This window comes from Tenrec ecaudatus (genome assembly GCF_050624435.1).
Source record: "Tenrec ecaudatus isolate mTenEca1 chromosome 7 unlocalized genomic scaffold, mTenEca1.hap1 SUPER_7_unloc_4, whole genome shotgun sequence".
NCBI lineage: Eukaryota > Metazoa > Chordata > Mammalia > Afrosoricida > Tenrecidae > Tenrec > Tenrec ecaudatus.
In genome coordinates, this window is record NW_027457610.1 from 2,586,532 (window position 1) to 2,603,167 (window position 16,636).

The following is a 16,636-nucleotide window of genomic DNA, read 5'->3' on the forward strand; positions in this document are numbered from 1 at the left end:
ACTAGTGGGCACTTGGACTATCTAGGTTACCTAGCTGGCACTTTGACTATGTAGGTTAACTAGCGGGCACTTGGACTATCTAGGTTACCTAGCGGGCACTTGGACTATGTACGTTCCCTAGCAGGCATTTGGACTATCTACGTTACCTAGCGGGCACTTGGACTATGTACGTTACCTAGGGGGCACTTGGACTATGTACGTTTCCTAGCGGATACTTGGACCATCTACGTTAACTAGCGGGCACTTGGAGTATGTAGGTTCCCTATGGGGCACTTGGAGTAGATAGGTTCCCTAGGGGGCACTTGGTCTATCTAGGTTAACTAGCGGGCATCTGGATTATGTAGGTTAACTAGCTGGTTCTTGGACTATGTAGGATAACTAGCAGGCACTTGGACTATCTAGGTTAACTAGCGGACCTTGGACTATGTAAGTTAACTAGTGGGCACTTGGACTATCTAGGTTAACTAGCGGGCACTTGCACAATGCAGGTTACCTAGCGGGCACTTGAACTATATAGGTTCCCAAAGGGCACTTGGACTATCTAGGTTCCCTAACGGGCACTTGGACTAGGTAGGTTCTTCAGCGGCACTTGGACTATGTAGGTTCCCTATCAGGCATTGGACTATGTAGGTTAACTAGCGGGATCTTGGACTATCTAGGTTACCTAGGGGGCACTTGGACCATGTAGGTTAACTAGCGGACACTTGGACAATCTGGGTTACCTAGCGGGCACTTCAACTATGTACATACCCTAGCGGGCATTTGGAATATCTAGGTTACCTAGCGGGCACTTGGACTATGTACGTCCCCTAGCGGGCACTTGGACAATCTAGGTTAACTATAGGGCCCTTGGACTATGTAGGTTAACTAGCGGGCACTTGGATTATCTAGGTCAACTAGCGGGCACTTGGATGATCTAGATTTACTAGCGGGCACTTGGACTATTTAGGTTAACTAGCGGGCACTTGGACTATCTAGATAAACAAGCAGGCACTTGGACGATGCAGGTTCCCTAGGGGTCACTTGGACTACCAAGTTCCCTAACGGGCACTTGGACTATGTAGGTTCCCTAGCGGGCACTTGGACTATGTACGTCCCTTAGCGGGCACATGGACTATCTAGGTTCCCTAACGGGCACTTGAACCATGTAGGTTACCTAGCGGGTACTTGAACTATGTAGGTTCCCTATCGGGCATTGGACTTTGTAGGTTAACTAGCGGGACCTTGGACTATCTAGGTTACCTAGCGGGCACTTGGTGTATATAGGTTAACTAGCGGACACTTGGACAATCTAGGTTACCTAGCGGGTACTTGAACTATGTACATACCCTAGCGGGCACTTGGACTATCTAAGTTACCTAGCGGGCACTTGGACTATGTACGTCCCCTAGCGGGCATTTGGACTATCTAGGTTAACTAGAGGGCCCTTGGTCTATGTAGGTTAACTAGCGGGCAATTGGACGATCTAGGTTAACTAGCGGGCACTTGGACGATGCAGGTTCCCAAGCGGGCACTTGGACGACTAAGTTCCCTAACGGGCACTTGGACTATGTAGGTTCCCTAGCGGGCACTTGGACTATGTTCTTCCCTATCGGGCACTTGGACTATGTAGGTTAACTAGCGGGCCCTTGGACTATGTAGGTTCCTCAGTAGGCACTTGGACTATGTAGGTTCCCTATCGGGCACTTGGAGAATGTAGGTTAACTAGGGGGCACTAGGACTATGTAGGTTACCTAGCGGGCCCTGGGAATATCTAGGTTACCTAGCGGGCATTTGGACTATGTCGGCTCCCTAGCGGTCATTTGGACTATATAGATTACCTAGCGGGCACTTAGAATTTGTAGGTTACCTAGCGGGCACTTGGACTATCTAGGATACCTAGCGGGCACTTGGACTATCTAGGTTACCTAACGGTCACTTGGACTATCTAGGTTACCTAGCGGGCCCTTGGACTATGTAAGTTCCCTAGCGGGCACTTGGACTATATGGGTTCCCTAGCGGGCATTTGGACTATCTAGGTAACCTAACGGGCACTTGGACTATGTAGGTTCCCTAGCGGGCACTTGGATTATGTATGTTCCCTATCGGGCACTTGGACTATGTAGGTTAACTAGCGGGCATTTGGACTATGTAGGTTACCTAGCGGGCACTTGGACTATCTAGGTTACCTACGGGGAACCTGGACTATGGAGCTTAACTAGTGGGCACGGGGACTATCTAGGTTACCTAGCGGGCACTTGGACTATGTAGGTTAACTAGCGGGCACTTGGACTATCTAGGTTAACTAGCGGGCACTTGGACTATGTACGTTACCTAGGGGGCACTTGGACTATGTACGTTTCCTAGCAGATACTTGGACCATCTACGTTAACTAGCGGGCACTTGGACTATGTAGGTTCCCTATGGGGCACATGGACTAGATAGGTTCCCTAGGGGGCACTTGGTCTATCTAGGTTAACTAGCGGGAACCTGGATTATGTAGGTTAACTAGCTGGTTCTTGGACTATGTAGGATAACTAGCAGGCAATTGGACTATCTAGGTTAACTAGCGGACCTTGGACTATGTAAGTTAACTAGTGGGCACTTGGACTATCTAGGTTAACTAGCGGGCACTTGCACAATGCAGGTTCCCTAGCGGGCACTTTGACTATGTAGGTTCCCTAGCGGGCACTTGGACTATATAGGTTTCCAACGGGCACTTGGACTATCTAGGTTCCCTAACGGGCACTTGGAATATGTAGGTTCCCTATCGGGCACTTGGACTATGTAGGTTCCTCAGAAGGCACATGGACTATGTAGGTTCCCTATCAGGCACTTGGACTATGTATGTTAACTAGCGGGCACTTGGATGATCAATGTTAACTAGCGGGCATTTGGACTATCTTGGTTAATTAGCGGGCACTTGTACAATGCAGGTTCCCTAGCGGGCACTTTGACTATGTAGTTTCCCTAGCGGGCACTTGGACTATATAGGTTCCCTATGGGCACTTGGACTATATAGGTTCCCTATGGGCACTTGGACTATCTAGGTACCCTAACGGGCACTTGGAATGTGTAGGTTCCCTATCGGGCACTTGGACTATGTAGGTTCGTCAGCGGGCACTTGGACTATCTAGGTTCCCTAATGGGCACTTGGACTATGTAGGTTCCTCAGCGGCACTTGGACTATGTAGGTTCCCTATCAGGCATTGGACTATGTAGGTTAACTAGCGGGATCTTGGACTATCTAGGTTACCTAGGGGGCACTTGGACTATGTAGGTTAAATAGCGGACACTTGGACAATCTGGGTTACCTAGCGGGCACTTGAACTATGTACATACCCTAGCGGACATTTGGAATATCTAGGTTACCTAGCGGGCACTTGGACTATGTACGTCCCCTAGCAGGCACTTGGACTATCTAGGTTAACTAGAGGGCCCTTGGACTATGTAGGTTCCTCAGTAGGCACTTGGACTATGTAGGTTCCCTATCAGGCACTTGGACTATGTAGGTTAACTAGCGGGCACTTGGATGATCAATGTTAACTAGCGGGCACTTTGACTATCTTGGTTAATTAGCGGGCACTTATACAATGCAGGTTCCCTAGCGGGCACTTTGACTATGTAGGTTCCCTAGCGGGCAGTTGGACTATATAGGTTCCCTATGGGCACTTGGACTATATAGGTTCCCTATGGGCACTTGGACTATCTAGGTTCCCTAACGGGCACTTGGACTATGTAGGTTCCTCAGCGGCACATGGACTATGTAGGTTCGTCAGCGGGCACTTGGACTATCTAGGTCACCTAACGGGCACTTGGACTATCTCGGTTACATAGCGGGTACTTGGAGTATGTAGGTTACCTAGCGGGCCTTTGGACTATGTAGGTTACCTTGCGGGCACTTGGACTATCTAGGTAAACTAGCAGATTCTGGACTATGTAGATTAACTAGAGGGCATTTGGACAATGCAGGTTCCCTTGCGGGCACTTTGACTTTGTAGGTTCCCTAGCGGGCACTTGGACTATATATGTTCCCTACGGGCACTTGGACTATCTAAGTTCCCTAACAGGCACTTGGAATATGTAGGTTCCCTATCGGGCCCTTGGACTATGTAAGTTCCCTAGCGGGCACTTGGACTATGTGGGTTTCCTGGCGGGCATTTGGACTATCTAGGTTACCTACCGGACACTTGGACTGTATCGGTTCCCTGGCGGGAACTTGGATTATGTAGGTTCCCTATCGGCCACTTGGACTATGTAGGTTAACTAGAGGGCATTTGGACTATGTAGGTAACCTTGCGGGCACTTGGACTTTGTAGGTTCCCTATCAGGCACTTGGAGAATGTAGGTTAACTAGGGGGCACTAGGACTATGTAGGTTACCTAGCGGGCCCTTGGAATATCTAGGTTACCTAGCGGGCATTTGGACTATGTAGGCTCCCTAGCGGTCATTTGGACTATATAGAATACCTAGCGGGCACTTAAAATTTGTAGGTTACCTAGCGGGCACTTGGACTATCTAGGTTTCCTAGCGGGCACTTGGACTATCTAGGTTACCTAACTGTCACTTGGACTATGTAGGTTCCCTAGCGGGCCCATGGACTATGTAAGTTCCCTAGCGGGCACTTGGACTATGTGGGTTCCCTAGCGGGCATTTGGACTATCTAGGTAACCTAACGGGCACTTGGACTATGTAGGTTCCCTAGCGGGCACTTGGATTATGTAGGTTCCCTATCGGGCACTTAGACTATGTAGGTTAACTAGTGGGCATTTGGACTATGTAGGTTACCTAGCGGGCACTTGGACTATCTAGGTTACCTACGGGGAACCTGGACTATGGAGGTTAACTAGTGGGCACTTGGACTATCTAGGTTACCTAGCTGGCACTTTGACTATGTAGGTTAACTAGCGGGCACTTGGACTATCTAGGTTACCTAGCGGGCACTTGGACTATGTACGTTCCCTAGCAGGCATTTGGACTATCTACGTTACCTAGCGGGCACTTGGACTATGTACGTTACCTAGGGGGCACTTGGACTATGTACGTTTCCTAGCGGATACTTGGACCATCTACGTTAACTAGCGGGCACTTGGAGTATGTAGGTTCCCTATGGGGCACTTGGAGTAGATAGGTTCCCTAGGGGGCACTTGGTCTATCTAGGTTAACTAGCGGGCATCTGGATTATGTAGGTTAACTAGCTGGTTCTTGGACTATGTAGGATAACTAGCAGGCACTTGGACTATCTAGGTTAACTAGCGGACCTTGGACTATGTAAGTTAACTAGTGGGCACTTGGACTATCTAGGTTAACTAGCGGGCACTTGCACAATGCAGGTTACCTAGCGGGCACTTGAACTATATAGGTTCCCAAAGGGCACTTGGACTATCTAGGTTCCCTAACGGGCACTTGGACTAGGTAGGTTCTTCAGCGGCACTTGGACTATGTAGGTTCCCTATCAGGCATTGGACTATGTAGGTTAACTAGCGGGATCTTGGACTATCTAGGTTACCTAGGGGGCACTTGGACCATGTAGGTTAACTAGCGGACACTTGGACAATCTGGGTTACCTAGCGGGCACTTCAACTATGTACATACCCTAGCGGGCATTTGGAATATCTAGGTTACCTAGCGGGCACTTGGACTATGTACGTCCCCTAGCGGGCACTTGGACAATCTAGGTTAACTATAGGGCCCTTGGACTATGTAGGTTAACTAGCGGGCACTTGGATTATCTAGGTCAACTAGCGGGCACTTGGATGATCTAGATTTACTAGCGGGCACTTGGACTATTTAGGTTAACTAGCGGGCACTTGGACTATCTAGATAAACAAGCAGGCACTTGGACGATGCAGGTTCCCTAGGGGTCACTTGGACTACCAAGTTCCCTAACGGGCACTTGGACTATGTAGGTTCCCTAGCGGGCACTTGGACTATGTACGTCCCTTAGCGGGCACATGGACTATCTAGGTTCCCTAACGGGCACTTGAACCATGTAGGTTACCTAGCGGGTACTTGAACTATGTAGGTTCCCTATCGGGCATTGGACTTTGTAGGTTAACTAGCGGGACCTTGGACTATCTAGGTTACCTAGCGGGCACTTGGTGTATATAGGTTAACTAGCGGACACTTGGACAATCTAGGTTACCTAGCGGGTACTTGAACTATGTACATACCCTAGCGGGCACTTGGACTATCTAAGTTACCTAGCGGGCACTTGGACTATGTACGTCCCCTAGCGGGCATTTGGACTATCTAGGTTAACTAGAGGGCCCTTGGTCTATGTAGGTTAACTAGCGGGCAATTGGACGATCTAGGTTAACTAGCGGGCACTTGGACGATGCAGGTTCCCAAGCGGGCACTTGGACGACTAAGTTCCCTAACGGGCACTTGGACTATGTAGGTTCCCTAGCGGGCACTTGGACTATGTTCTTCCCTATCGGGCACTTGGACTATGTAGGTTAACTAGCGGGCCCTTGGACTATGTAGGTTCCTCAGTAGGCACTTGGACTATGTAGGTTCCCTATCGGGCACTTGGAGAATGTAGGTTAACTAGGGGGCACTAGGACTATGTAGGTTACCTAGCGGGCCCTGGGAATATCTAGGTTACCTAGCGGGCATTTGGACTATGTCGGCTCCCTAGCGGTCATTTGGACTATATAGATTACCTAGCGGGCACTTAGAATTTGTAGGTTACCTAGCGGGCACTTGGACTATCTAGGATACCTAGCGGGCACTTGGACTATCTAGGTTACCTAACGGTCACTTGGACTATCTAGGTTACCTAGCGGGCCCTTGGACTATGTAAGTTCCCTAGCGGGCACTTGGACTATATGGGTTCCCTAGCGGGCATTTGGACTATCTAGGTAACCTAACGGGCACTTGGACTATGTAGGTTCCCTAGCGGGCACTTGGATTATGTATGTTCCCTATCGGGCACTTGGACTATGTAGGTTAACTAGCGGGCATTTGGACTATGTAGGTTACCTAGCGGGCACTTGGACTATCTAGGTTACCTACGGGGAACCTGGACTATGGAGCTTAACTAGTGGGCACGGGGACTATCTAGGTTACCTAGCGGGCACTTGGACTATGTAGGTTAACTAGCGGGCACTTGGACTATCTAGGTTAACTAGCGGGCACTTGGACTATGTACGTTACCTAGGGGGCACTTGGACTATGTACGTTTCCTAGCAGATACTTGGACCATCTACGTTAACTAGCGGGCACTTGGACTATGTAGGTTCCCTATGGGGCACATGGACTAGATAGGTTCCCTAGGGGGCACTTGGTCTATCTAGGTTAACTAGCGGGAACCTGGATTATGTAGGTTAACTAGCTGGTTCTTGGACTATGTAGGATAACTAGCAGGCAATTGGACTATCTAGGTTAACTAGCGGACCTTGGACTATGTAAGTTAACTAGTGGGCACTTGGACTATCTAGGTTAACTAGCGGGCACTTGCACAATGCAGGTTCCCTAGCGGGCACTTTGACTATGTAGGTTCCCTAGCGGGCACTTGGACTATATAGGTTTCCAACGGGCACTTGGACTATCTAGGTTCCCTAACGGGCACTTGGAATATGTAGGTTCCCTATCGGGCACTTGGACTATGTAGGTTCCTCAGAAGGCACATGGACTATGTAGGTTCCCTATCAGGCACTTGGACTATGTATGTTAACTAGCGGGCACTTGGATGATCAATGTTAACTAGCGGGCATTTGGACTATCTTGGTTAATTAGCGGGCACTTGTACAATGCAGGTTCCCTAGCGGGCACTTTGACTATGTAGTTTCCCTAGCGGGCACTTGGACTATATAGGTTCCCTATGGGCACTTGGACTATATAGGTTCCCTATGGGCACTTGGACTATCTAGGTACCCTAACGGGCACTTGGAATGTGTAGGTTCCCTATCGGGCACTTGGACTATGTAGGTTCGTCAGCGGGCACTTGGACTATCTAGGTTCCCTAATGGGCACTTGGACTATGTAGGTTCCTCAGCGGCACTTGGACTATGTAGGTTCCCTATCAGGCATTGGACTATGTAGGTTAACTAGCGGGATCTTGGACTATCTAGGTTACCTAGGGGGCACTTGGACTATGTAGGTTAAATAGCGGACACTTGGACAATCTGGGTTACCTAGCGGGCACTTGAACTATGTACATACCCTAGCGGACATTTGGAATATCTAGGTTACCTAGCGGGCACTTGGACTATGTACGTCCCCTAGCAGGCACTTGGACTATCTAGGTTAACTAGAGGGCCCTTGGACTATGTAGGTTCCTCAGTAGGCACTTGGACTATGTAGGTTCCCTATCAGGCACTTGGACTATGTAGGTTAACTAGCGGGCACTTGGATGATCAATGTTAACTAGCGGGCACTTTGACTATCTTGGTTAATTAGCGGGCACTTATACAATGCAGGTTCCCTAGCGGGCACTTTGACTATGTAGGTTCCCTAGCGGGCAGTTGGACTATATAGGTTCCCTATGGGCACTTGGACTATATAGGTTCCCTATGGGCACTTGGACTATCTAGGTTCCCTAACGGGCACTTGGACTATGTAGGTTCCTCAGCGGCACATGGACTATGTAGGTTCGTCAGCGGGCACTTGGACTATCTAGGTCACCTAACGGGCACTTGGACTATCTCGGTTACATAGCGGGTACTTGGAGTATGTAGGTTACCTAGCGGGCCTTTGGACTATGTAGGTTACCTTGCGGGCACTTGGACTATCTAGGTAAACTAGCAGATTCTGGACTATGTAGATTAACTAGAGGGCATTTGGACAATGCAGGTTCCCTTGCGGGCACTTTGACTTTGTAGGTTCCCTAGCGGGCACTTGGACTATATATGTTCCCTACGGGCACTTGGACTATCTAAGTTCCCTAACAGGCACTTGGAATATGTAGGTTCCCTATCGGGCCCTTGGACTATGTAAGTTCCCTAGCGGGCACTTGGACTATGTGGGTTTCCTGGCGGGCATTTGGACTATCTAGGTTACCTACCGGACACTTGGACTGTATCGGTTCCCTGGCGGGAACTTGGATTATGTAGGTTCCCTATCGGCCACTTGGACTATGTAGGTTAACTAGAGGGCATTTGGACTATGTAGGTAACCTTGCGGGCACTTGGACTTTGTAGGTTCCCTATCAGGCACTTGGAGAATGTAGGTTAACTAGGGGGCACTAGGACTATGTAGGTTACCTAGCGGGCCCTTGGAATATCTAGGTTACCTAGCGGGCATTTGGACTATGTAGGCTCCCTAGCGGTCATTTGGACTATATAGAATACCTAGCGGGCACTTAAAATTTGTAGGTTACCTAGCGGGCACTTGGACTATCTAGGTTTCCTAGCGGGCACTTGGACTATCTAGGTTACCTAACTGTCACTTGGACTATGTAGGTTCCCTAGCGGGCCCATGGACTATGTAAGTTCCCTAGCGGGCACTTGGACTATGTGGGTTCCCTAGCGGGCATTTGGACTATCTAGGTAACCTAACGGGCACTTGGACTATGTAGGTTCCCTAGCGGGCACTTGGATTATGTAGGTTCCCTATCGGGCACTTAGACTATGTAGGTTAACTAGTGGGCATTTGGACTATGTAGGTTACCTAGCGGGCACTTGGACTATCTAGGTTACCTACGGGGAACCTGGACTATGGAGGTTAACTAGTGGGCACTTGGACTATCTAGGTTACCTAGCTGGCACTTTGACTATGTAGGTTAACTAGCGGGCACTTGGACTATCTAGGTTACCTAGCGGGCACTTGGACTATGTACGTTCCCTAGCAGGCATTTGGACTATCTACGTTACCTAGCGGGCACTTGGACTATGTACGTTACCTAGGGGGCACTTGGACTATGTACGTTTCCTAGCGGATACTTGGACCATCTACGTTAACTAGCGGGCACTTGGACTATGTAGGTTCCCTATGGGGCACTTGGACTAGATAGGTTCCCTAGGGGGCACTTGGTCTATCTAGGTTAACTAGCGGGCATCTGGATTATGTAGGTTAACTAGCTGGTTCTTGGACTATGTAGGATAACTAGCAGGCACTTGGACTATCTAGGTTAACTAGCGGACCTTGGACTATGTAAGTTAACTAGTGGGCACTTGGACTATCTAGGTTAACTAGCGGGCACTTGCACAATGCAGGTTACCTAGCGGGCACTTGAACTATATAGGTTCCCAAAGGGCACTTGGACTATCTAGGTTCCGTAACGGGCACTTGGAATATGTAGGTTCCCTATCGGGCACTGGGACTATGTAGGTTCCTCAGAAGGCACTTGGAATATGTAGGTTCCCTATCAGGCACTTGGACTATGTAGGTTATCTAGCGGGCACTTGGAGGATCAATGTTAACTAGCGGGCATTTGGACTATCTTGGTTAATTAGCGGGCACTTATACAATGCAGGTTCCCTAGCGGGCACTTTGACTATGTAGGTTCCCTAGCGGGCAGTTGGACTATATAGGTTCCCTATGGGCACTTGGACTATCTAGGTTCCCTAACGGGCACTTGGACTATGTAGGTTCCTCAGCGGCACTTGGACTAGGTAGGTTCTTCAGCGGCACTTGGACTATGTAGGTTCCCTATCAGGCATTGGACTATGTAGGATAACTAGCGGGATCTTGGACTATCTAGGTTACCTAGGGGGCACTTGGACTATGTAGGTTAACTAGCGGACACTTGGACAATCTGGGTTACCTAGCGGGCACTTGAACTATGTACATACCCTAGCGGGCATTTGGAATATCTAGGCTAATTAGCGGGCACTTGGACTATGTACGTCCCCAGCGGGCACTTGGACAATCTAGGTTAACTAGAGGGCGCTTGGACTATGTAGGTTAACTAGCGGGCACTTGGATTATCTAGGTCAACTAGCGGGCACTTGGATGATCTAGGTTAACTAGCGGGCACTTGGACTATTTAGGTTAACTAGTGGGCACTTGGACTATCTAGATAAACTAGCAGGCACTTGGACGATGCAGGTTCCCTAGGGGGCACTTGGACTACCAAGTTACCTAACGGGCACTTGGACTATGTAGGTTCCCTAGCGGGCACTTGGACTATGTACGTCCCTTAGCGGGCACATGGACTATCTAGGTTCCCTAACGGGCACTTGGACTATATAGGTTCCTCAGCGGCACTTGGATTATGTAGGTTCCCTATCGGGCATTGGACTTTGTAGGTTAACTAGCGGGACCTTGGACTATCTAGGTTACCTAGCGGGCACTTGGTGTATGTAGGTTAACTAGCGGACACTTGGACAATCTAGGTTACCTAGCGGGTACTTGAACTATGTACATACCCTAGCGGGCACTTGGACTATCAAAGTTACCTAGCGGGCACTTGGACTATGTACGTCCCCTAGCGGGCATTTGGACTATCTAGGTTAACTAGAGGGCCCTTGGTCTATGTAGGTTAACTAGCGGGCAATTGGACGATCTAGGTTAACAAGCGGGCACTTGGACGACTAAGTTCCCTAACGGGCACTTGGACTATGTAAGTTCCCTAGCTGGCACTTGGACTATGTTCTTCCCTTAGCGGGCACTTGGACTATGTAGGTTCCCTATCGGGCCCTTGGACTATGTAGGTTAACTAGTGGGCCCTTGGACTATGTAGGTTCCTCAGTAGGCACTTGGACTATGTAGGTTCCCTATCGGGCACTTGGAGAATGTAGGTTAACTAGGGGGCACTAGGACTATGTAGGTTACCTAGCGGGCCCTTGGAATATCTAGGTTACCTAGCGGGCATTTGGAATATGTCGGCTCCCTAGCGGTCATTTAGACTATATAGATTACCTAACTGGCACTTAGAATTTGTAGGTTACCTAGCGGGCACTTGGACTATCTAGGTTACCTAGCGGGCACTTGGACTATCTAGGTTACCTAACGGTCACTTGGACTATGTAGGTTCCCTAGCGGGCCCTTGGACTATGTAAGTTCCCTAGCGGGCAATTGGACTATGTGGGTTCCCTAGCGGGCATTTGGACTATCTAGGTAACCTAACGGGCACTTGGACTATGTAGGTTCCCTAGCGGGCACTTGGATTATGTAGGTTCCCTATCGGGCACTTGGACTATGTAGGTTAACTAGCGGGCATTTGGACTATGTAGGTTACCTATCGGGCACTTGGACTATCTAGGTTACCTACGGGGAACCTGGACTATGGAGGTTAACTAGTGGGCACTTGGACTATCTAGGTTACCTAGCAGGCACTTGGACTATGTAGGTTAACTAGCGGGCACTTGGACTATCTAGGTTACCTAGCGGGCACTTGGACTATGTACGTTCCCTAGCAGGCACTTGGACTATCTACGTTACCTAGCGGGCACTTGGACTATGTACGTTACCTAGGGGGCACTTGGACTATGTACGTTTCCTAGCGGATACTTGGACCATCTACGTTAACTAGCGGGCACTTGGACTATGTAGGTTCCCTATGGGGCACTTGGACTAGATAGGTTCCCTAGGGGGCACTTGGTCTATCTAGGTTAACTAGCGGGCACCTGGATTATGTAGGTTAACTAGCTGGTTCTTGGACTATGTAGGATAACTAGCAGGCACTTGGACTATCTAGGTTAACTAGCGGACCTTGGACTATGTAAGTTAACTAGTGGGCACTTGGACTATCTAGGTTAACTAGCGGGCACTTGCACAATGCAGGTTCCCTAGCGGGCACTTTGACTATGTAGGTTCCCTAGCAGGCACTTGGACTATATAGGTTTCCAACGGGCACTTGGACTATCTAGGTTCCCTAACGGGCACTTGGAATATGTACGTTCCCTATCGGGCACTTGGACTATGTAGGTTCCTCAGAAGGCACTTGGACTATGTAGGTTCCCTATCAGGCACTTGGACTATGTAGGTTAACTAGCGGGCACTTGGATGATCAATGTTAACTAGCGGGCACTTGGACTATCTTGGTTAATTAGCGGGCACTTATACAATGCAGGTTCCCTAGCGGGCACTTTGACTATGTAGGTTCCCTAGCGGGCAGTTGGACTATATAGGTTCCCTATGGGCACTTGGACTATATAGGTTCCCTATGGGCACTGGTCTATCTAGGTTCCCTAACGGGCACTTGGACTATGTAGGTTCCTCAGCGGCACTTGGACTATGTAGGTTCTTCAGCGGCACTTGGACTATGTAGGTTCCCTATCAGGCATTGGACTATGTAGGTTAACTAGCGGGATCTTGGACTATCTTGGTTACCTAGGGGGCACTTGGACTATGTAGGTTAACTAGCGGACACTTGGACAATCTGGGTTACCTAGCGGGCACTTGAACTATGTACATACCCTAGCGGGCATTTGGAATATCTAGGTTACCTAGCGGGCACTTGGACTATGTACGTCCCCCAGCGGGCACTTGGACAATCTAGGTTAACTATAGGGCCCTTGGACTATGTAGGTTAACTAGCGGGCACTTGGATTATCTAGGTCAACTAGCGGGCACTTGGATGATCTAGATTTACTAGCGGGCACTTGGACTATTTAGGTTAACTAGCGGGCACTTGGACTATCTAGATAAACAAGCAGGCACTTGGACGATGCAGGTTCCCTAGGGGTCACTTGGACTACCAAGTTCCCTAACGGGCACTTGGACTATGTAGGTTCCCTAGCGGGCACTTGGACTATGTACGTCCCTTAGCGGGCACATGGACTATCTAGGTTCCCTAACGGGCACTTGGACTATGTAGGTTCCTAACGGCACTTGGACTATGTAGGTTCCCTATCGGGCATTGGACTTTGTAGGTTAACTAGCGGGACCTTGGACTATCTAGGTTACCTAGCGGGCACTTGGTGTATATAGGTTAACTAGCGGACACTTGGACAATCTAGGTTACCTAGCGGGTACTTGAACTATGTAGGTTCCCTATCGGGCATTGGACTTTGTAGGTTAACTAGCGGGACCTTGGACTATCTAGGTTACCTAGCGGGCACTTGGTGTATATAGGTTAACTAGCGGACACTTGGACAATCTAGGTTACCTAGCGGGTACTTGAACTATGTACATACCCTAGCGGGCACTTGGACTATCTAAGTTACCTAGCGGGCACTTGGACTATGTACGTCCCCTAGCGGGCATTTGGACTATCTAGGTTAACTAGAGGGCCCTTGGTCTATGTAGGTTAACTAGCGGGCAATTGGACGATCTAGGTTAACTAGCGGGCACTTGGACGATGCAGGTTCCCAAGCGGGCACTTGGACGACTAAGTTCCCTAACGGGCACTTGGACTATGTAGGTTCCCTAGCGGGCACTTGGACTATGTTCTTCCCTATCGGGCACTTGGACTATGTAGGTTAACTAGCGGGCCCTTGGACTATGTAGGTTCCTCAGTAGGCACTTGGACTATGTAGGTTCCCTATCGGGCACTTGGAGAATGTAGGTTAACTAGGGGGCACTAGGACTATGTAGGTTACCTAGCGGGCCCTGGGAATATCTAGGTTACCTAGCGGGCATTTGGACTATGTCGGCTCCCTAGCGGTCATTTGGACTATATAGATTACCTAGCGGGCACTTAGAATTTGTAGGTTACCTAGCGGGCACTTGGACTATCTAGGATACCTAGCGGGCACTTGGACTATCTAGGTTACCTAACGGTCACTTGGACTATCTAGGTTACCTAGCGGGCCCTTGGACTATGTAAGTTCCCTAGCGGGCACTTGGACTATATGGGTTCCCTAGCGGGCATTTGGACTATCTAGGTAACCTAACGGGCACTTGGACTATGTAGGTTCCCTAGCGGGCACTTGGATTATGTATGTTCCCTATCGGGCACTTGGACTATGTAGGTTAACTAGCGGGCATTTGGACTATGTAGGTTACCTAGCGGGCACTTGGACTACCTAGGTTACCTACGGGGAACCTGGACTATGGAGGTTAACTAGTGGGCACGTGGACTATCTAGGTTACCTAGCAGGCACTTGGACTATGTAGGTTAACTAGCGGGCACTTAGACTATCTAGGTTAACTAGCGGGCACTTGGACTATGTACGTTACCTAGGGGGCACTTGGACTATGTACGTTTCCTAGCAGATACTTGGACCATCTACGTTAACTAGCGGGCACTTGGACTATGTAGGTTCCCTATGGGGCACATGGACTAGATAGGTTCCCTAGGGGGCACTTGGTCTATCTAGGTTAACTAGCGGGAACCTGGATTATGTAGGTTAACTAGCTGGTTCTTGGACTATGTAGGATAACTAGCAGGCACTTGGACTATCTAGGTTAACTAGCGGACCTTGGACTATGTAAGTTAACTAGTGGGCACTTGGACTATCTAGGTTAACTAGCGGGCACTTGCACAATGCAGGTTCCCTAGCGGGCACTTTGACTATGTAGGTTCCCTAGCGGGCACTTGGACTATATAGGTTTCCAACGGGCACTTGGACTATCTAGGTTCCCTAACGGGCACTTGGAATATGTAGGTTCCCTATCGGGCACTTGGACTATGTAGGTTCCTCAGAAGGCACATGGACTATGTAGGTTCCCTATCAGGCACTTGGACTATGTAGGTTAACTAGCGGGCACTTGGATGATCAATGTTAACTAGCGGGCATTTGGACTATCTTGGTTAATTAGCGGGCACTTGTACAATGCAGGTTCCCTAGCGGGCACTTTGACTATGTAGTTTCCCTAGCGGGCACTTGGACTATATAGGTTCCCTATGGGCACTTGGACTATATAGGTTCCCTATGGGCACTTGGACTATCTAGGTACCCTAACGGGCACTTGGAATGTGTAGGTTCCCTATCGGGCACTTGGACTATGTAGGTTCGTCAGCGGGCACTTGGACTATCTAGGTTCCCTAATGGGCACTTGGACTATGTAGGTTCCTCAGCGGCACTTGGATTATGTAGGTTCCCTATCAGGCATTGGACTATGTAGGTTAACTAGCGGGATCTTGGACTATCTAGGTTACCTTGGGGGCACTTGGACTATGTAGGTTAAATAGCGGACACTTGGACAATCTGGGTTACCTAGCGGGCACTTGAACTATGTACATACCCTAGCGGACATTTGGAATATCTAGGTTACCTAGCGGGCACTTGGACTATGTACGTCCCCTAGCAGGCACTTGGACTATCTAGGTTAACTAGAGGGCCCTTGGACTATGTAGGTTCCTCAGTAGGCACTTGGACTATGTAGGTTCCCTATCAGGCACTTGGACTATGTAGGTTAACTAGCGGGCACTTGGAAGATCAATGTTAACTAGCGGGCACTTTGACTATCTTGGTTAATTAGCGGGCACTTATACAATGCAGGTTCCCTAGCGGGCACTTTGACTATGTAGGTTCCCTAGCGGGCAGTTGGACTATATAGGTTCCCTATGGGCACTTGGACTATATAGGTTCCCTATGGGCACTTGGACTATCTAGGTTCCCTAACGGGCACTTGGACTATGTAGGTTCCTCAGCGGCACATGGACTATGTAGGTTCGTCAGCGGGCACTTGGACTATCTAGGTCACCTAACGGGCACTTGGACTATCTCGGTTACATAGCGGGTACTTGGAGTATGTAGGTTACCTAGCGGGCCTTTGGACTATGTAGGTTACCTTGCGGGCACTTGGACTATCTAGGTAAACTAGCAGATTCTGGACTATGTAGATTAACTAGAGGGCATTTGGACAATGCAGGTTCCCTTGC